This window comes from Geotrypetes seraphini, chromosome 2 (genome assembly GCF_902459505.1).
Source record: "Geotrypetes seraphini chromosome 2, aGeoSer1.1, whole genome shotgun sequence".
Taxonomy (NCBI): Eukaryota; Metazoa; Chordata; class Amphibia; order Gymnophiona; family Dermophiidae; genus Geotrypetes; species Geotrypetes seraphini.
The window spans coordinates 111,891,804-111,914,538 of NC_047085.1; the positions used below are offsets into that span (position 1 = coordinate 111,891,804).

A 22,735-nucleotide genomic window follows, 5' to 3' on the forward strand; every position below is an offset into this window, starting at 1 on the left:
ATGAATCCAGCCCCCTCCATAAAACTCAGAAGTGACTGTGCCAAAAGGGATTACTGTAACAGCTGTATTTAATGGTACAGCACATTTAGTAGCTAGTTATCAAGAAATAAATCTATCATGGATAAAACATATAAGTTAACATAAAATAGCAGCACTGAAAAGTTTGTCCCAGTAGTCATTATTTATCCACAAATTGAAGCAAATTATTCTTTCTAAATAACAGATGTAATTCCTTGGCAATAGTGGGTACTAGGATTCAGATGTTGACATAAATGTGGCCTATAATAGCACTCTTGCCTACAAATGTCTACTATCCAGAGTCAGATGGGTAAACTAATTTATACCACATTACAGAAAAAACATTATCAGGTTTTCAGGATATCCAGAATGAATACATAGGAGATAGATTTCCATACCAAGGAGGAAAGTACATGCAGATCTTTCTCACATATATTCATTGTGGATATCCTGAAAACCTAATGGAACTGGATGCGCCCTGAGGACTGGATTGAGCATTGCCTAGAGCTTATGGTATTTGAAAGGGAAAACAATAATGCCTTCAAGAAATCTTCATATTATATTTTTCAAATTCTACTGATCTTAATGATGATGAATTACAGAAATTTTCTAAAACTAAGTAGAAGCCAGAAAGTCTTGCTTGTATACTGTATATACTCAAATAAACAGATTTGTGGGGCAAAAACATGGCCCAAAATTGAGTCTCAGTTTATATTTGGGTCAGTGCTCACCCACCTCCCTCCCAGACTTGTTGCATGCCTTCCCCCAGGGCTTTCCCTAAGCCCTAGTGGTCCAGTGGTGGGTCAAGACAGGAGAGATCCCTCTCGTCTCCTGTCCCAGTTGACTCCAACAAATCCCACCCTCCCTCCCGCCTTCCAGACTTTAAAAAAAAACAAAAACAACTAACTTTAAAGTCCTGATGATCCAGCGGTGAACTGGGGCAGGAGTGATCTTCCTATGCTCCTGTAGTGTAGAGTCACTATCTGAAATAGCTAGTGCTTTAGAGCACAGTTCTTCAACCGCCGGTCCGCGGACCGGTGTCGGTCCGCAGAAAATTTCTGCCAGTCCGCGCAGGGCCGGTGAGATCAAGTCGGCAGTTAAATTTCCTGCCGACTGCGGTTCCTCCCAACTGCGGTTCCTGCTGACTAATGTTCCTCCCAGTCTCAGGCGATCAAGATAGGCTGTCAACGTCGGGGCCTTCCTTTCTGAGTCTCGCCTGTTCGGAAACAGGAAGTTGAAACAAAATAGGCGGGACTCAGAGAGTGAAGGTCCCAACGTCGGCAGCGTGTCTTGATCGCCGCCCCTGCCGAGTTACTGAAGAGGGCCACGGGGAAGTTGCGATTAGAATGGAGAGAGCTGCAGATTCAGGTGCAGGTGGAGGGAGATGGTCAGCGTGTGCGAACAAGATCCTGGGAAGCCTTCACAGTGGCTGTCTCTCCTCCCACCAGCTCTCCTATTTGCCAGGGCAGTGATTTACCGGCAACTTCCTGCAGGCAAGTACTGAGAGCTGCTGGAAGGGGAGGAAGCCACTGTAGGAGGCTGGGAAGGTGCTGGATAAAGGGAGAGCTGTTACTGGACTTGAAGGGAGTTAGAAGGAGAGATGCTGCTGGGAGGGGAGGAGGGAAAGGGATGGGAAGAGAGTTAATGTTGGATAGAGGGAGGAGGGAAGGGAGAAGAAAAAAAAGGAAGGAGGGTAGGGAGAAAGAAAAAAGGAAGGAAACAGCTGGCAGGGAGATTACAGGAAGGGAAGAGGGTCAGGGTGGAATGGAGAGATCAGATGAGGGAAAGGGGAAAGAGAGGAATGAGAAAGTAGAGAGACATTGATGCTGGAAAGGGGGTCAGCAGAGAAATGAGAGAGGGATAAAGATGCTAGATCTGGTGTAGGAGAGATAAAAATGAAGAAGGCAGTGAAGCTGGAATGAATGATGTAAAAAGGAGAGAGGAGGATGGACAGGGAAGAGGGGCATAGAAAGAAGTCAGATACATATGGAAGGGGAGAGGGCAGACATTGGATGGAACGGGCAGATGCTGGAAGGAAAAGAGTGAAAAGAAGATGAAAGCAGAAACCAGAGACAACAAAAGGTAGAAAAAAATAATTTTATTTCTATTTTGTCATTAGAATATATCATATTTGAAATATATATCCTGCTAGAGACATAACTGGGGACAGCAGTATTCTGTTAGCATGATATTTCTATGTAGCATTCTATAATAACTTGGCTTGTTTAGTTTTCTTGATAGTAGAGGGGATATATGTGAAGGGGAGGGGAGACAGGGGTTTTGTATATTTGTATTTATAAAATCACAATTGTTCAGAATATTGTTTCTTTTTATACTTTAATAAAATACGTTCAATATAAAATCATAATTGCGGCTTGTGCAGATGGGATCAGATGGTTTGCGGGGACCGAGCTCACTGAGAAGGGGCGTAAACGGGGTTTTTAAATTTTAGTCCTAATAGTTTGCCGGTCCACAAAATAATTCTTTTATTTCTGCCGGTCCACGGGTGTAAAAAGGTTGAAGAACACTGCTTTAGAGGGCAAGGGGGGGAGGGTCATTCGGGAAGTGCTGTCCTTCATGGGGGGGGTTGTACAGGCCTTCCGGAGGGGTGCAGTCCTTCGTGGGAGGTTGTACAGGTCTTCCTGGAGGGTGCAGTCCTTCGTGGGGGGGGGGGGTTTGTACAGGCCTTCAGGGGGGGACAGGCAGGCCTTGGGTACAGGCCTTTAGGGGGGACAGGCAGGCCTTGGATGCAGGCCTTCAGAGGTGGGATGTAGGCCTTCAGGGGCCGACAGACCTTCAAGTGGGGACAAACCTTCAGGGGAATGGGCCCTGGTGTAAAAGTACAGGGAGGGATGGAGGGAAGGGGGGGTTCAAAGAGATGTGCATATGCCGGACTTTGGGGGGAAGAAATAATGGGTCTAAAAATAGAGGAGAGGGAGAGAGATGATGGGCAATAGGATTTAGGTAGGGAAGGAACAGAAAGGGAAAGATGGTGTGGAGGGGGATAGGGATACTGGATAGGAGGGTAGTTGGGAAGGAGGGAGAGATGCTGGATGAAAGGGTATTTGAGAAAAAGGTGGATCTGTGGATGGAGACGAAAAAAGGAAATATGCCAGACCTCTAGGGAAGGGAAACGGAAGGGAGGACAGAGATGGCAGATGGATGATTAGCATGGAGAAAGAAGAAAGAAGGAGACCCTGGCAAGCAAGTTATCAGAAGACAACCAGAGCCTGGGACCAACAAGATTTGAATAATGACCAGACAACAAAAGGTTGAAAAAAATCAATTTATTTTCTGTTTTGTGATTACAATATGCCAGATTTGAAACATGTATCCTGCCAGAGCTGGTGTTAGACCGCAAAAGTGTGCTAGGATTTAACAGAGAGAGGAAAAGTCTTTTTTGTTTGTTTACATCACAGCGCCAGTGTGGTTAGGAGAAGGCAAAGGGGATGAAGAGACTATAAAGGGGTGAAGAAGTTATAAAATAAACTCACCAGGATGTTTTAAAAAAAAACAAACACCCAATTGGGCAGGAAAATTGAATTGAATCAAAAAATCGATTCAATAGGCTGAATCGAATCAAAATTTTTCCCCTGAATCGGGCAGCACTACTCTCCAGGATGTGAAGGGAAAATGAGTTTCCTTGGGGTTGGAGAAAAATATGTCCCTGCATTATTTTCTACTTACCAGTTCACAGAAATCAGGTTTGGAATTGCTGATTAACAGACATTTACATAATCTTAAGTGATCAAGAAGGTGCTCATGAGATATCAGGATTCTCTCGATTTACATAACATATTGGAGATAAACAACCAGGACTGATATGTATAACTGAAACACTTACCATCCTCTAATAACTCAGTCATTCAAAAAATTTGCTCATAATCATCCACCTTGAGCACGTTGAAGGGGAGGAGGGACTACATTGATTTATAAGGAATTTTTAAACATCTCTTTAGCAAATACTTTTAGCAATAAAGAAATAGAGGTGATAACATAAGGGGTGATAACAGGATTGAGCTCCAGTGTGGAGTACTTTATGTGCCAGAGTTAAGGTTTTGCGTTGGATACAAGAAGAGATGGGGAGCCATGAAAACATGCCAGGAAGGAGACAATGTGGTTGTGTCAATGAGCACAGAGGATCCTTACAGAAGTGTTCTGAACCATCTGCAGTTACTTAAGGGCAAAGGGTGGAAGACCGAAAAGACAAATGTTGCAGTAGTCAAGGAATGATGTTACAAGAGTGTAAATATGACAGAGGGAAAGGAAACAGGTGAGTACAACCAAAGAAATGTGGATACTGAAAGAAAGAGTTGTAGATCTAAAGTCACTACAAGGTATTTCATAGAATCTATTACGGTTATAGAAGAGACTCATAATGTAGGACCTGTAGAGGGGTAAGAGATGGAAGGTGACCCAAAATGCCACAGTTTTTGAAGGATTCAGAGTAAGTTTAATAGAGAGAGTTATCTACAGTGTCTAGACGTTTTTGGAGGATTGAAAAGTCAGGAGCAGTGGGATACTGGGCAGATATCAAAAGAATGTCGTTGGCACACATGTAAAATCTGACAAATGAAGATTGAATTAATGATGTCAAAGGAATAAGAAATATGTTAAAGACAGGTGGGAAAGGTACTGAACCCTGGGGAACCCCTGAGGTGAAGGGAGCATTGAATGAGGTGATCATCTTTTAACACAAATTGGAAAGTAGGCACCTTGAATGAGCCTGGAGGAAAGAGATAAAGCACAGTTACTTACCGTAACAGGGATCATCTGGGGACAGCAGGCAGATATTCCCACAAGTAGGCAGCATATTCTCACATGTGGGTGATGTCATCCATAGAGCCCAGTATGGACAGTATGAAAAGTGAACTGTCACTTAAGTTTTAAGAAACTTCATGATTGCCCACACCATGCATGTGCGACTGCCTTCCCACTCGACATAGGCTCATGGTACCTCAGTTCTGTAAGCAAGCTAAGAAGCCAACCAGGGAAGGTGGGAGGGATGTGAGAATATCTGCTTGCTGTCTCCAAATAACACCTGTTACAGTAAAGCAACTGTGATTTATCATAGGACAAGCAGGCAGCACATTTTCACACGTGGATCTCCCTAGCTGAACATAATTAGATGGAGGAAGAGTTGGCCATTAAGAAAAAAATAAATTCTGTAATACTGCTTGGCCGAAATGACCATCTCATCTTGAATAAAATTCTAGACAGTAGTGAGATGTGAATGTGTGAATTAAGGACCAAGTAGCTGCTTTGCAAATTTCATCAATAGGAGTGGAATGTAAGAAGGTTAATGATGCTGCCATAGCCCGGACTTTGTAGTTCTTTTGGTTATAGGCTTCCCAATCTGTTAGGATCAAAAGAGACGAACAGTTGAGGTGATGTCCTGTGTGGCTTAGTTCACTGTATGTAATAAGCCAAGAAGTATGAAGAGCTGTTTCTCTAGGATGAGCATGCAGTTTTGGTAAGAAAACTGGTAGCACAATGGACTGATTGAGATGAAATTCTTTGACAACTTTTGGGAGGAATTTAGGATGGTGCGAAGAACCACCATGATAGAATACTGTGAATGGTGAGTCAGACACCAAGGCTTGGAGTTCACTCACTCTACGAGCAGAAGTGAAAGAAATAAAAAAAGGCCACTTTCTAAGTGAGAAACTTGAGATGAGTAGAAGCCATTGGCTCAAATAATGGTTTCATTAGAGTAGCTAGGACTACATTAAGATTCCAGACAACTGGAGATGGCCTGAGTGGAGGTTTGGAATTGTATAGACCCTTCATAAACCTATGAGGATGAGAGGCCAGAGATATATTGTTGACTGGAATGTGAAAAGCATTAATAGCATTTAGGTGAACTCTGACCGAAGTAGTTTTTAGTCCAGAATTGGAAAGATGGAGAAAATAATTTAACACTGATGATAGAGATGAAGATGGAGCAACTTGGTTGTGGAAAGTACACCAAAGTATTAAAACATGTCCACTTCTGTAGGTAATATTGCTATGTTGAAGGTTTTCTGAAAGCAGCAATAATGGATTGTACAGCTCACAGAGATTAGGATCTGCTGAAGACAGGCAGAAAGCTATGAGGTGTAGCGATTTCAGATTGGGATGTAAAAGAGATCCCCGACTGAGTGAGCAGAGATGGAAAGATTTGCAAGGGAATTGGATCCTTGGTAGTCAGCTGGAGTAGAAGGGAGTACCAAGGTTGTCTGGACCACCGAGAACCTTTCAGAATCATGGTGGCCGATTCTGTCTTGAGTTTGGATTGGAGGAAATGCATATAGGAACTTGTCTATCCAATCCAGAAGAAAAACTTCTGCTTCCAGATGGTGAATACTGCCTGAAACAGTATTGAGGCAATTTGTGATTGTGGGGAGAGGCAAACAGATCTATCTGAGGAGTTCCCCATAGTGAAAAGACGTGGTGATACACTTTGGAGTTGAGAGTTGTGTGGTTGAAGAAATCTGCTGAGTTTGCATGCAAGAGTTCATGTTGTCTGCTAGATTGTCCGTGCGAACCAGGAAGACTTGATTGGATAGGCTGCTCTGAAAGGTTTGAAGAGCATATCGAATTGCTCTGAGTTCCAATACGTTGACATGGAATGTTTTCTTTTGAACAAATGACCTTGCTTGTGAAGACCGTCCAAGTAAGGCCACATCTGTGGTGAGCACGTTCTGATGTGGAAGGATGTGAAATAGTAGATCTCTGGAAAGATTGGTCGATTCCATCCATCCCTTAAGAGACTGACAAAGAGATGAGGTGACTAATATTTTGAGAAAAGGGGTCGATAGCCTGAGACCACTGAGAGGCTAGGGTCCATTGAACTGGTGTGAGATGGAGTCTTGTCAGAGGGTAACATGGACTGTGGATGCCATGTGCCCCAAGAGCCATATCATCTGCCTGGCTGAAATGGACTGTAGACAAGAAACTTGCTTGCAAAGGTGGATCAACGTGTCTTTGTTGAGGAAGGAAAGTCCGTAGCTGCATAGTATTGAGAAAGGCTCTTATGAATTGCAGTCTTTGTTGAACTGTTCCAGAAGCAGACATGATGGGGGTCTTTGAAGATAGAGCAGTGACTCCAAAAACTATTATCATACACAAGTTGTTTTTTTTTAATTCTTTATTCATTTTTAAACTTTCAACAAGCAAATTATAATACAACTAGTGTTTTAGCCCGTTACATTAACGGGTGCTAGAGTAGATGTCTGTCTGTCTTTTTTGTTTTTTTAATTTGTCTCTCTCTCCTTGGACGCTGTCATTCTTTCTGTCTGTGTCTTTCCCTGGCCCCCTGTCTGTCTATCTTTATTTCTAACTCTATCCTCTTCCCTCAATCCTGCATGTGGCCTTTTTTCTTTCTCCTCCTGGACGACCAGGGAAGAAAAGGGTACATCAAGGAAGATAAACAAATCGCAGACAAACTAAATTCCTTCTTTGCGTCCGTCTTTACGAAGGAGGACACCTCAACAATACCTGAAGCGGAGAAAGTGTTTGCAGGAGAAATAGAAGACAGCCTCACCACAGTTGAAGTGGACTTAGACCAGATATACTATCAGATCGACAAACTTAAAAGTGACAAATCCCCTGGTCCGGATGGAATTCACCCGAGAGTCTTAAAGGAATTGAAGGTTGAAATCGGAGAGTTATTGCAAAAACTTGCAAACCTGACAATCAGAACTGGACAGATACCGGACGACTGGAGGATAGCGAACGTCACGCCAATTTTTAAAAAAGGATCGAGAGGGGAACCGGGCAACTATAGGCCTGTGAGTCTTACGTCTGTCCCCGGCAAGATGGTTGAAGCACTGATCAAGGATAGCATAGTCTGGCACTTGGACGCACACGACTTGATGAAACCCAGTCAACATGGATTCAGGAAAGGGAAATCATGTTTGACGAATTTACTCCAATTTTTTGAGACTGTGAACGAGCAAATTGATAGTGGGAAGCCGGTGGACATAATATACTTGGACTTCCAGAAAGCGTTCGACAAAGTTCCACATGAAAGACTTCTCAGGAAACTACAAAGCCATGGCATAGAGGGGGATATACAAAGGTGGATAGGCAAATGGCTGGAAAACCGAAAGCAGAGAGTGGGCATAAATGGGAAGTTCTCCGACTGGGAGAAAGTGACTAGTGGTGTACCCCAGGGCTCGGTACTTGGGCCGATCCTTTTTAATATTTATATCAATGACCTGGAGGAAGGAACAACCAGTGAGATCATCAAGTTTGCAGATGATACAAAACTATGCCGGGCAATCAGATCGCAGGAGGATAGAGAGGAACTCCAGAGCGACTTGTGTCGGTTAGAAACATGGGCGGAGAAATGGCAGATGAAGTTCAATGTGGAGAAATGCAAGGTAATGCATTTAGGCAATAAGAATAAGGAATACGAGTATACAATGTCAGGTGCAACTCTGGGGAAGAGTGAACAAGAAAAGGACCTGGGTGTACTGATAGATAGGACCCTGAAGCCGTCGGCACAATGCGCGGCAGCGGCAAAGAAGGCAAATAGAATGTTGGGCATGATAAAGAAAGGAATCTCGAGTAGATCGGAGAAAGTTATAATGCCGCTTTATAGGGCAATGGTCAGACCACACTTGGAATACTGCGTCCAACATTGGTCTCCCTACCTAAAGAAGGATATAAAACTGCTGGAGAGGGTGCAGAGACGAGCAACAAAACTGGTGAAGGGTATGGAGAAACTGGAATACGAGGATAGACTTATAACACTAGGATTGTTCTCCCTAGAGAAAAGGAGACTGCGTGGGGATATGATCGAGACCTTCAAAATACTGAAAGGAATCGACAAAATAGAGCAGAGAAGATTATTTACATTGTCCAATTTGACACGGACTAGAGGACATGAAATGAAGCTAAGGGGGGACAGGTTCAGGACTAATGTCAGGAAGTTCTGCTTCACTAAGAGAGTGGTTGACACCTGGAATGCCCTCCCAGAGGAGATTATTGCGGAATCGACCGTCCTAGGCTTCAAGAGCAAACTAGATGCATATCTCCTTAAGAGAGGCATATAAAGATATGATGAACTATAAATTACGCCAGGGTACACCTGGCAGGGCCTCCGCGTGCGCGGATCGCCGGACTTGATGGACCAAAGGTCTGATCCGGAGATGGCAGTTCTTATGTTCTTATGTTCTTCTCACTTCCTTCCAACGTCTGCTCCCCCTGTCCTCCACACTTCCATTCGGTGTGTCTCCCTCTCTCTACCCCTTCCATCTACTGTTCACCCTCTGTCTTGCCCCTCTCTTCTCTTTCCATCCAGTATCCGTCCTCTCTCTCTCTGTTCCATATGTCCTCCCTCCATCTCCTCCTTCATTTTCCCTTGGTATGGCATACCTTCCTCCTTCCCTCCAAGCCATTCTCTCCCCCTCTGCTCCCTTTCCTCATTTAACTACTTCATTGGTCAGCAACAGCATTCACAATTCATTGTTGTTGCTGGCTTCAGGTCTTTCTCTCTGGCCGGTCCTGTCTTCATGAAAACAGGAAGTAGGCAGGACCGGCCAGAGAGGAAGGGCTGAAGCCAGCAACAGCAGCAAATTGTAAATGCTGCTGCTGCCTGAAGCACCCGAGGCAGACGCTTCTCTCCCCTCCTAGCCCAACCCCCGCTGACTCTGCGACCCTCCCAGCGAGATGACTTTAATATCAAACCTCCCTCCAGTGTTGGCAGCCGCAGCAAGCTAAACAGGCTGTTTCGGGCTTTCTCCTGCCGTTGAGTCCCTCTGTCGCGTTGTACAAATTTTTTTTACATAGTTCCCCCCCCCCCGACATCCAATTCACCCCCCTGCATGACCGCTCGCATCCCCACCTCGAAGGACCGCTCGCACGCACCCGCACCCCGAAGGACCGCTCGCACGCACTCCCACCCCCAGCCTGAAGGACCGCTCGCACCCCCACAGCCTCCGGACCCCCCCCATCATGTAGAAGCTCCTACCGGTGTCCTGCTGCTTCCTCTTGGCGGTCCCGGCCCTTCTGTGAGCCCTGCACCTGTGCTGCTTCTTCCGGTGTTCCCGCCCTTTCTCTGACGTCAAGCCCTCTTGCCCCGCCGACTCCCCGACACGATCGGGGCAAGAGGGAGCTCAAGCCCTCTTGCCCCAGTCAACCGCGGCACCCCCGACACGATCAGGGCAAGAGGGAGCTCAAGCCCTCTTGCCCCCCCCCAACTCCCCGACTCGATCGGGGCAAAAGGGAGCCCAAGCCCTCTTGCCCCGCCGACTCCCCAACAATATCGGGCCAGGAGGGAGCCCAATCCCTCCTGGCTCTGGCGACCCCCCCCCCCGCTAGTTGTTCGGGCCAGGAGGGAGTCCAAGTCCTCCTGGCCCTGGCGACCCCCCCCCCCCGCTAGTTGTTCGGGCCAGGAGGGAGCCCAAACCCTCCTAGCCATGGCAACCCCCTATCCCCACCCCGCACGACATTACAGGCAGGAGGGATCGCAGGCTCTCCTGCCCTCGACGCAAACCCCCCTCCCCCCAACGACCGCCCCAAGAACCTCCGACCGCCCCCCCAACCGACCCACGACCCCCCTGGCCGACCCCCACCCCCCTTCCCCGTACCTTTGTGTAGTTGGCCGGACAGACGGGAGCCAAACCCGCCTATCCGGCAGGCAGCCAATGACGGAATGAGGCCGGATTGGCCCAGCCGTCCCAAAGCTCCGCTTACTGGTGGGGCCTAAGGCGCCTGGGCCAATCAGAATAGGCCTGGGAGCCTTAGGTCCCTCCTGGGGGCGGGGCCTTGGACACATGGTCGGGTTGGGCTGCGTTCAAGGATCAACAGTGGCTATCATGCACAGGCCACAATTTGAATCTTGTGTTGATTCATGGACTGAAGCACAATGATGAATCCGATTCTCCAGTTGCTGATGTAAATGGGCTGATAAATCTTGCAAAAGACACAGTCGCGCATGTCAAGCATTCAAGAATGCATCACAAGCTTGAGACTAGCCTTAAATAGGCTGTTCCAATGAGATAGAATAGCATCTATAAAATGCTGGAATCAATATCTCAAAACCTACCACATCTTAAACAACTGGCTAATGAGTATAGGGATAAAAAACTTCAGAGGCTACTTTTGGATTTGAATGAAGCACTATTAAGTGTGTCTTGAACAACTTTGATGCGGCAACAACTGTCTACTGATAAGACACCTACCCTCTGCAATGTCCTTCCAACACATGCTCAGTTGTTCAAACATCCAGTGGCGTACCAAGGTGGGGGGCGGTCTGCCCCGGGTGCACAGCTGGCCATTCACCGGGGAATAGGCTGCCGCCGGGGAAAGGCTGCCATTGCCGATATCAGAAAGAAACCGCCGCCGAGTTCTCCCTCCCTGCTTCTCTTCCCCGCGCGCTGACCAACTCTAGCCGTCCGACGTCAATCGCTGCCTGGCTGGCCCGGAACGTCCTCTCCGACGTTAGAATTGACGTCGGGCAGCCAGAGTTGGTCAGCCCGCGGGAAAAGAAGTAGAGAGAATTCGGCACCGGCATGTTTCCGATGGCCAGTGACAGCCTTTCCCTGGCGGTGGTGGCAGCAGAATGTTTTCCAATGGTGGTGGCATGGGGGAGGGCAGGGAGAAAGAAAGAAAGGGGGGGGGAGACAGGGAGCCAGAAAAAAAGAAAGGGGGCAGGTGAAAGAAGGAAAAAAAATGGGGGGAGAGAGAGAAAGAAAGACAGACATACAGAAAGAAAGGGGGCATGGAGAGAGAAAGTCAGACATACAGAAAGAAAGGGGGGATGGAGAGAGAAAGTCAGACATACAGAAAGAAAGGGGGCATGGAGAGAGAAAGAAGGGGCAGGGTGAAAGAAAGAAATGGGGCACGGAGAGAGAAAGAAGGGGCAGGGTGAAAGAAAGAAATGGGGCACGGAGAGAGAGAAAGACATACAGAAAGAAAGGGGCATGGAGAGAGAAAGAAAGAAGGGGACAAGATGAAACAAAGAAAAAGTTGGGGGAGGGAATGAGGTCTGGAGGAGAGGAAGCATACAGGAGGCTGAAAGAAGGGAAAAAATATTGGATGCACAGTCAGAAGAATAAAATGCAACCAGAGACTGATGAAATTACCAAACAAAGGTAGGAAAAATGATTTTATTTTCAATTTAGTGATCAAAATGTGTCCGTTTTGAGAATTTATATATGCTGTCTATATTTTGTACTATGGCCCCCTTTTACTAAACTGCAATAGCAGTTTTTAGCGCAGGGAGCCTATGAGCGTCGAGAGTAGCGTGGGGCATTCAGTGCAGCTCCCTGCGCTAAAAAACGCTATCGTGGTTTAGTAAAAAGGGAGGGGGGAATCTGTCTATTTTTGTATAGTTGTTACTGAGGTGACATTGCATAAAGTCATCTGCCTTGACCTCTTTGAAAACCCGCGGAATATAAATGATAATTAACATTTTCTCTGCGTACAGTGTGCTTTGTGTTTTTAAAATTTTATTTTTGGTAGATCATTTTGACTTGGCCACGAAGGTAAGGGGGAGGGAGGGAGGGGAGCTGCTGAAAGACATCTAGTAATCCTTGCAGGCTTGACTGTGCAGGGAATTATTTTTGTAAAATTATGTTTTGCTATGTGACTGGCATTATTTAGACTTTAATTTCTATGAATGAATAGAATGAAAATGATATAAAATTACTTGCTTGTTTTTATGTGCGTGCGCTGAAGGAAAGTGGAGAGAGAGTGGGCTGAGGACGCTGAAGGGAAATGGGGAAGAGAGAGTGGGGAGAAGACGCTGATTTATAAATTTACAATTGTACAGAATATTGTTTCTTTTTATACTTTAATATAATAAGTTCAATATAAAACAATTCAAGGCTTTTGTGGATGGAATCAGGTGGTTTGTGGGGATGAGGACCGAGCTTATGGGGATTAGTCCAATAAAATGGTATTTTCTTATTTCTCATTATTTGTTTTATTTTTATTTGTTAATTTGTAAAGTGGTGATTGTTATATATCAGTTTTTTCAAATTTACATCTACTGTCTTTATATTTTGCACAGAATTAGAGGACATGTATTACTGTTTTTGTGGTGTTACATTGTATGCAGAGTCTGGTTTCTTGGCTGTTCAGTTTAACTTTTGTCTACATATTTCTATTTTTAGTTTGTGATTATTTCATATTGGGCAAGGGTGTATCTGTCTGTGTGTATGAAAGGGACATGGCTTTCTGATAGCATTGACTGTACAGGATCAATTGACTGTGCAGGATCTGGTTTGTTTAGTTTTACAATGTATGTGTTGGTGTTCTAGTGCTCACTGCAATGTTTTAAGATGCTGCCTTTTCCTAGGTACACTCTTGTGCGATATGTAGATTGTTACTAAAAATCATATTTTTCATATAGATGGGGGGGGGTGTCAAAAAATGATGGGCCCCAGGTGTCACATATGCTAGGTACGCCATTGCAAACATCTGACTGTTACTGCAACAGATTCATCAATTGTTGCTGCCATAAAGAAGAATTTTGAACAGTTAATTAACATTTCCTGGTTCATCCATTGCATAGCATTGCTTCCCTTTTACATCCATGTCTGAAAAATAATCCAGTTATTTTCCCACAAGATGCAAAACAGAGGCAATCATATCTTTGAAGAGGTTGTACCAAGAAGTTGAAATGGAAGGCTCGAGTTCAGATTTGGATCTATATTCCCTAGAGATCATCACTGTGGGCCAGGTCCCTCCAAAAGAATGAAAATGGATGCAACCGTTGGTTTCCTGAGTGACTTTTATGAAACAATGTCTCCTCAGAAGGCTGCTGTTAATGAGGTGGATAGTTATCTATGTTTAACTGATATTGATGCTGATGTTTTGAGATTTTGGAAAAATAAGCAACAAAGCTGGCCAAAACTAACAAAGGTTGCACATGTGATCCTGTGCATTCCAGCTACCAGCACATCTTCAGAGAGGGCATTCTCTATTGTGGGAAGGACTGGAAGAAAGGAGAGCTAGACTGAATCCAGAGATTGTGGATGATTTGTTGTTCATCCATGGATTAAAAAAATCAGGACTGTTAAAAAGTACAGGTTAATAGAAACATAGAAACACGATGGCAGATAAAGGCCAAATGGCCCACCTAGTCTGCCCATCTGCAGTAACCATTATCTCTTTCTCTCTCTGAGATCTCCCATGTACCTATCTCAGGCACTTTTGAGTTCAGACACAATCTCTGTCTCCACCACCTCCTTCTGGGAGACTGTTCCATGCATCTACCACCCTTTCCGTAAAAAAGTATTTCGTTAGATTACTCCAGAGCCTATCACCTCTTAACTTCATCCTATGCCCTTTCATTGCAGAGTTTCCTTTCAAATGAAAGAGACTCAACTCATGTGCATTTACATTACGTAGGTATTTAAATGTCTCTATCATATCTCCCCTCTCCCTCCTTTCCTCCACCAGTATACAGATTGAGATCTTTAAGTCTGTCCCCCATACGCCTTATGATGAAGACCACATACCATTTTAGTAGCATTCCTCTGGACCGACTATCCTTTTTATATCTTTTTGAAGGTGCGGCCTCCAGAATTGTACACAATATTCTAAATGAGGTCTCACCAAAGTCTTATACAGGGGCATTAATACCTCCATTTTCCTACAGGCCATACCTCTCCCTATGCAACCTAGCATCCTTCTAACTTTCGCCATCACCTTTTCAACCTATTTGGCCACTTTAAGACCATCACATACAATCACACCCACGTCCTGCTCTTCTGTCGTTCTTCATCCCCTAAACTGTACTGTTCCTCGGGTTTTTGCAGCCCAAATGCATGACCTTGCATTTCTTAGCATTAAATTTTAGCTGCCAAATTTCAGACCATTTTTCAAGCTTTGCCAGTTCGATCAGTATGATCTCTTCAGTTATAGACCTATAGCAAATATCCCATTATTTGAGAAAATACTGGAGAACATTGTAGCTGCTCAATTCATAGATTTCTTGGAACATAATATCTTCCATCCTATTCAGTTCAGTTTCATGAAAAGTTTTGGTACTGATATTTTTTGGGGGAAACTTCAGTAAATGAGATTAGATTAAGCAATTATAATTCAATGTGAACACTTAGGTAGGCAATCCCTGGTGTGAATCCTTCACCTCCCTTCACTCTAGGCTGTCTTGGAAGTCCTCAGTTCGTATCAAAGCAGATGGTTAGCCCTAGAGTAGAAACATAACAGGGAGGGCTAAGGGAACACTCCCCGAGAAATAAGTTTTTTTTGCTCATTTCAAAACATTTAACACAAAATAATTAACTATTTAACATACATAACAAGGTGTAACAAAAAAGCCATCTACCTGAGTGCAACCTGCACTAATAGTCCTGGAGCTCTCAATGATACAGTAGCTCGGACTCTGACCTCTTTGATTTTCCTGCTGTAGAATCTACAAAGAGGTCTGGGAGGGGATGAAAGAACTCAAGCTTGTACCCCTTCTGAATCCCTTCACAACAGCAATGGTCTTCTCTGTCCTGGCCCCTGTTAAATAGAAACAAGATATCTTGCAAACAGGCATGTCAGACACAGAAAGCAGGCTAATTAACATCTGACAGGGCGGGCTTCATGACTAATGTGCCTATTTACTAGAAAGAAGATTATTGAGGTAAGTACCTAATTTTCCCTTCTAGTGCAATAAGCACATCTTTATCAATTTTTAACACTTGGGTGGGACAGATGAGCCTACAGAAAGAACTGAAGTCCCAAACATGGAATCCAATTTGGCTGCTACATCCACCCTAAAAAACTTGGTGAAAGTATGGAGGGAGGACCATGTGGCTGCTCTGCAAATTTCTTCAGGGGAAACTGCTCTAGCCTCTGCCCAAGAGGTTGCTACTTCCCTAGTGGAATGTGCCTTTAAGAATACAGGCGGTTGCTTTCCACTCCCAATATAGGCTAAAGAAATAGTCATATAAATCTATCCTGAAATGGTCACTTTTGAAACCAGGTGGCCCCAGTAGGTAGATCGTGCTAGCACAAAGAGATGATTCAACAGACAGAACTCATTTGTGACTTCCAGATACCGAAGCAACACTCTGCGAACATCCAGCAATTTCATGACTTGGTCATTTCTTCTTGAACTCCAAGGGTGTGAAAGCAGGTAGCTGTACTTCCTGGTTGACATGAAAACTTGAGACTACCTTGGGCAAGAAAGAGGGGATTCTACACAGTACTATCACATTCTCTGAAATCCTGAGGAAGGGTTCTTTGCAGGATAACGCCTGTTGTCCCAACACTCGTTGTGCTGTGACAATCACCAGAAACGCCGTTTTAACCATCAGTTCCATCATGGATGCCTCCTCCAGAGGCTCATACGGAGCCTTAGCGAGAGCCTACAGGACGAGATTAATACTCCACATATAATAGAGGCAATATATGCAAATTAATCTCATGCCTATTCATTGTGGATATCTTGAAAACCTGACTGGCAAGGGCGTACTCCAGGACTGACTTGAGAAACACCAACATAGGCCACCGCCATTGCATTGCACCTCTCAGTTCTGCAGACAAGTTCAGAGTGTCTTCAGGGCTAGACGAATGGTCCTCAGCTCTAGCTGTTGATCAATCACCTCCTCTGAGCTTCTGACCAAAGCCTCTGCAAGGGATGCCCCATGCACAGCCCTCTCCAACTGTACAGGCTGGCATCTGTCATCAGTATGACCAAAGTGGAGAGTGAAGCAGCACTTCCAAGAATAGAGACTGAAGCTCCAGCCACCAGTTCAGACTGCAATATTCTTCTGGAGGGGCATCTGCAACACATCTGTTTGCAGAGACCAATAGGATATTAGCACATTATCTATATATATTTATCACCTCTGTAAGTTGCATTTTGACCACTTGGACTGTGACACACAATATTAATTTACCTTCTATAACTTGACCAGTTGAGTCTACTCTACACCAAGTAACATAGTAGATAATGGCAGATAAAGACCCGAATGGTCCATCCAGTCTGCCCAACCTGATTCAATTTAAATTTTTTCTTCTTAGCTATTTCTGGGCAAGAATCCAAAGCTCTACCCGGTTCTGTGCTTGGGTTCCAGCTGCTGAAGTCTGTCAAAAGTTTTCTGAAAGTCTAGATATGCTATATTAACCGCCTCACCTTTATCCACATATTTATTCACACTCAAAGAAATGCAGCAAATTGGTAAGGCAAGTAATCCCTTGGCTGAACTCATGCTAACTAACTCAGGTTTGTCTATATGTTCCGTAATTTTATTCTTTATAAAAGTTTCCACTATTTTGCCCAGTACCAAAATCAGACTTACCAGTCTGTAATTTCCCAGATCACCCCTTTAAAATCAGCATTATATTATAAAGTTCTTTAGGTAATTGCATACTGTTTATGTTTATTGTTTTATACAGCTGAAAATTCAAGTTACTCAATTTACATTACATTGTTGGACATTCTAAATAGCCTTTTATATTTCAGACATATATCAAAGCAGTTTAGAAATGATAAAACTATAAAATTTCTAATAAGGAGAAAAGAAAAAGGAGAAAAATAGAAAAACCAGTGCATGTTATGAATTTAAAAAAATAAAATGCTTCTTTTGCAGTGAAATTTACATTCATTATGAAATAATATACATTTTTAGATGACAAATCCACTTGAGCATAGCAATCCTAAGATTTTGTTCTTCAATCTTTTTACACCTATGGATCGGCGGAAATAAAATAATTATTTCGTGGACCGGCAAACTAATAAGACTGAAATTTTTTAAAATCCCATCGCTGTGAGCTCGGTCCCGTTAACCATCTAATCCCATCCGCACAAGCCTCAAATAGTTATGAATCAAGTATAAAAAGAAACAATATTCTGTACAATTGTCATTTTATAAATATAAATAATACAAGGCAAGGATCAACAAAACCCCCGTCTCCCCTCCCCTTCACATTTATCCCCCTCTACTATCAAGAAAACTGAATAAGCCAAATTATTACAGATTATTACACAAATATCATGCTAACAGAATACCGCAGTCACACATGGAAGGAATGGTGTTAGGGGGAGTGCAACTAGGGCAACTGCCTCCTGGTCAGAGAGAGCCCTAAGCCAGCTGGAAGCTAAAGAAGCACTGCCTGGGCTTTGCACTTCCCAGTTATGTCTAACATTAGCTCTAGCAGGATACATATTTAAAATCTGATATATTCTAATCACAAGATAGAAATAAAATTATTTTTTTCTACCTTTTGTTGTCTCTGGTTTCTGCTTTCATTGTCTTTTCATTCTCTTCCACCAGCGTCTGCCCTCTGTCTCTTCAATCCAGCATCTGCCCCTTCCATCCAATGTCTGCCCTCTCCCCTTCCCATATGGTATCTGCGTTCTTTCTATGCCCCTCTCTCCTACACCAGATCTAGCATCTTTGTCCTTCTTTCCTTATTTCTCAACTGACCTCCCTTCCCAGCATCAATCTCTCTCTACTTTGTCATTCCTCTGTCTCTCCCCTTTCCCTCATCTGATCTCTCCATTCCATCCTGACTCCTTCCCCTACTCTAATCTCCCTGCCAGCTGTTTCCTTCCAATTTTCCTCCTCCTCTGTCCAGCAGTATGTTCTTCCTTTCTTCCTCCCCTTATCAACAGTAACTCTCTTCCCTTCCCTCTGTCAGCAGTATCCCCTTCCCCTCCCTTGTCTAGGAGTACCCTTTCTCCCTTTCCTCCTCCTCCCCTTATCCAACAGTAACTCTCGTCCCTTCCCTTTCCCTTCTCCCCTGTCAGCAGTACTCCCTTCCCCTCCCTTGTCCAGGAGTACCCCTTCTCCCTTCCCTCCTTACCTCTCCAGCAAATGTTTCCTCTATGTAGGCTAGCGGCAGCTGTGTGCTTTTAACTGCGGCACACAGCTGCTCCTCAGCAGTATTTTAGCCACGGTTTCATGAGGCAGCCTCGGAGCCTTTGGTAGGCCGGCCCACATCGCATCATCGACGCGGCCGGCCTAGCAAAGGCCCCAGGCTGTCTCATGAAACCGCGGCTAAAATACTGCTTAGGGGCAGCTGTGTGCCAAAGTTAAAAGTACACAGAGCTGCCACTGCTGGTCTGGGGGTGCGGAGACAAAGGCAGGAGCAGGAGACATACATGGCAGGAGTCCCGGTGGTGGAAGGCAGGAGTCCCGGCATAGCGACGGCAATAGAAGTTGCATGTCAACTGACGCCGGCACCTTTTGTTGCGGCGGGGACCCGAATCCTTCACAGACCAGCAAGAATTTTTTGCGGATCGGCGGTTGAAGAACTGTGCTCTATATCACCCAATATACTATATCTATCTATCTATCTATCTATCTATCTATATAAATATATATACACACAAGACAAAATGGTTATAATCCAGAACTCAATTCTTTAACAAAGGGCTCCTTTTACTAAGCTGCGCTAGCGGTTTTAGCGCACGCTACGCCACCATTGAGCTGGCGTTAGTTCTAGTCATGTAGCGCGGGGTTAGTGCGCGCTAATATTCTGTGTGCGCTAAAAATAGTACCACAGCTTAGTAAAAGGATCCCAAAGAGTTTTCAGTATTCTGTGACTCAAAATGGAACACTGTACTTTACATAATTTTCTTCCCTTGTCTTCCAACTAGAATATATTTTTGCTTTTTTTGTTGTGTTTTCTATTCAATTCCATTAATTTGTTTTATTCCTTCCAATTCTTTTGTTACAACTGTCTTGCTCCTAGAGCACCAAAGAGCCATGTAATTACGGAGGCAGTCAGGACATCCTTTCCCCAGAACATAAAAGTCGAGGTCATTGCACTTTTAAGGCTCGAGTCCCTGCATGAGAAAAGTCAATGTACATGACCAACTGCTGCATCTTAAAAAATAAAGAGCAAAATCTTAGCCAGGAGGAAAAAGCTAACTGCTTTTCCAGAACCTTCTAATATCCTGCTACCATCCTGTTTTCCCCCTATCCTTCATAGGCAGATGACAGATTCCTTTTTTCTCATCTGACTACTTTTTTGGGATCCTGAGCAGACCAATGACCACAGCTCCAGCCTCGACTCATGCACTGCCACTTGTTTTTTCAGCCTGCAATGGCTGATCACTGCTATAGCAGTTTTTAGCAATTGCCTCCTGCATCTTTTATGTGATGCTTCATTGGAAAGAATGATTTCTGCAGGTCATCTGTAGATAACAGCCTTATATTTTATACATGGTCACAATGTTCCTGATCTAAAGCATTTGTAATATATTGTTAAATATGGGGGTAGGAATAAACAATTTGTTTTAAGGTCTCACAATGAGTAGTGAGAGGGAAATGAAACTACGTAAATAAGGTCTCTTAGTTTTATAGTACCATATTCTAGATAACAAGACACATTAGGCCACACAGCTTTACCAATAAAGAAGTTGCCCTGATTTTAGCAATTCAGAAAGCCGCGCCAAAGTACACTCCTACTTGGTACCCATCAGCGGCTGAAGCTGGAACTCATGGCAGTGACCGACTGGGTTAGCAGCGGGACAGGAACGCAGAAAGCTCACTCCTCATTGCTACACCTCTGGACCACCCAGCAGCAGAGGAGGTACAATGGACAGGACAGGGAGAGGGGACAGGGTGGAGAGCCTGGGAGGGAGGGAGGAAAGGGGGCTGGGTACAGATCACTTATATTTGAGCAGGCAGCATATTCTCACATGTGGGGACTCTCCAGCTAACAAATAGGGTTGGAGGAAAATTGGTTTCTAATTGGAGATTAACGTTTGGAGCTGAACAGACTATCCTGTCTGTTAAGATTTTCCAAACAGTAGTGGGTCATGAATGTATGAACTGAGAACCAGGTGGCTGCTTTGCAGATATCCTCAATAGAAGTGGAGCGTAGATGGGCTACTTAACTTGCCATTGCTCGCACCTTATGTGCGGTTACATGATCCTCTAGTGTCAGACCAGTCTGAGCATAGCAGAATGAGCTACAGTTCACAATCCATGTGGAGATAGTTCTCTTGGTTACAGGAGTTCCCAGCTTGTTTGGGTCAAATGACAGCAGCAGCTGAGCAGAAGTTATGTGAAGCTTGGTTCTATCCAAGTAGCAAGGTAGAGCATATTTGCAGTCCAATGTATGAAGCAGCGCCTCAACCAGGGTGAGTGTGTGGCTTTGGAAAAAATACTGGAAGATTGATGGACTGGTTGAGATGAAACTCTAAAATGACCTTTGTTGGGATAAAAAAAAAAAATAGTATAAAGTGGATCTGCTCCTAGTGCCTGGAATTCACTGACTCAGCGCGCTGATATGAGAGCAATGAGGAAGACCACTTTCCAAGTGAGGTGCTTGAGAGATGAAGAGGGAGCTTGTGATTGTAGGGGGAAGCAAATAGGTTCACTTTTGGGGTCCCCCAAGTCACAAGGACCTGTCGCAACTACCCTGGAATAGACTGGAGTATTGGACACTCAAACTGCGCGAGGGAAACAAAATTCCTGGAGGCCATAAGGGACTGTTTCATGGAACAGCTGGTCACGGAACCAACATGAGGAGATGCCACTCTTGACCTAATCCTCAACGGGCTAGGGGAACCCGCAAAAGAGGTGGTAGTACTAGCGCCACTAGGTAACAGCGATCACAACATGATCCAGTGCAAGCTAGAAATAGGAACATCAAAGGTGAAAAGATCCACAACGACAGCACTCAATTTCAGAAAAGGGAACTACGAGGCCATGAGGAAAATGGTGGGAAAGAAACTAAACAACAGCTCAGAAAAGATGGAGACCGTAGAAAAAGCCTGGTCCTTACTCAAGGGCACGGTGCACGAAGCACAAAACCTGTATGTCCCCAGGTTTAGGAAAGGGTGCAAAAAGAATCGAACTAAAAACCCGGCGTGGATAACAAATGCAGTGAAAAAGGCGATAAGTGACAAGAAAACATCATTCAGCAAATGGAAAAAGGACCAAACCAAGGACAACCAGAAGGAGCACAAAAGGCACCAAAAGGATTGTCACCGAGTGGTTAAGAAAGCAAAAAGAGAATACGAGGAGAGACTGGCGGGGAAAGCAAGAAACTTCAAACCATTCTTCAGGTATGTGAAGGGGAAGCAACCGGCCAGGGAGGAAGTGGGACCCTTGGATGATGGAGACAGGAAAGGAGTGGTAAAGGAGGAAAAAGAGATAGCCGACAGGTTAAACAATTTCTTCTCGTCAGTCTTCACGAGTGAGGACACATCCAATATTCCAGAAACCGAGGAGATCATAAATGGAGACCAGGATGAAAAGCTGGTCCAACTAGAGGTAGGCCGAGAGGATGTCCTCCAACAGATAGACAGACTGAAGAGCGACAAATCACCAGGTCCGGACGGCATCCACCCAAGGGTACTAAAAGAACTGAGAAATGAAATAGCGGAAACACTTCGCCAAATATGAAACCTATCCTTAAAAACTGGGGAGATCCCAGAAGACTGGAAAATAGCAAATGTCACACCCATCTTTAAGAAGGGATCAAGGGGTGACCCGGGAAACTACAGGTCGGTGAGCTTGACCTCGGTTCCAGGAAAGATGATGAAAGCACTGGTTAAGAACACCATCTGCGAACACAGAAAAAGGTGGACAGCTGAAAGCAAGCAGCACGGCTTCTGCAAGGGAAAGTCGTGCCTCACGAACTTGCTGTACTTCTTTGAGGGAATAAACAGCCAGATGGATAAAGGGGAATCCATAGACATCATTTACCTTGACTTCCAAAAAGCTTTCGACAAGGTACCTCATGAACGGCTGCTTAAGAAGCTGTGGAACCACGGGGTGCAAGGGGATGTCCATCGATGGATCAA

The 22,735-nt window shown here is 44.6% G+C and overlaps 1 protein-coding gene across 1 annotated transcript in view; it reads right to left on the reverse strand.

Annotated features, from left to right (window-relative positions):
• The window catches only part of RAB2A (RAB2A, member RAS oncogene family), a 160,896-nt gene that overhangs the window by 31,912 nt on the left and 106,249 nt on the right, over positions 1–22,735 (reverse strand). The gene's annotated exons all lie outside the window — the stretch shown is intronic.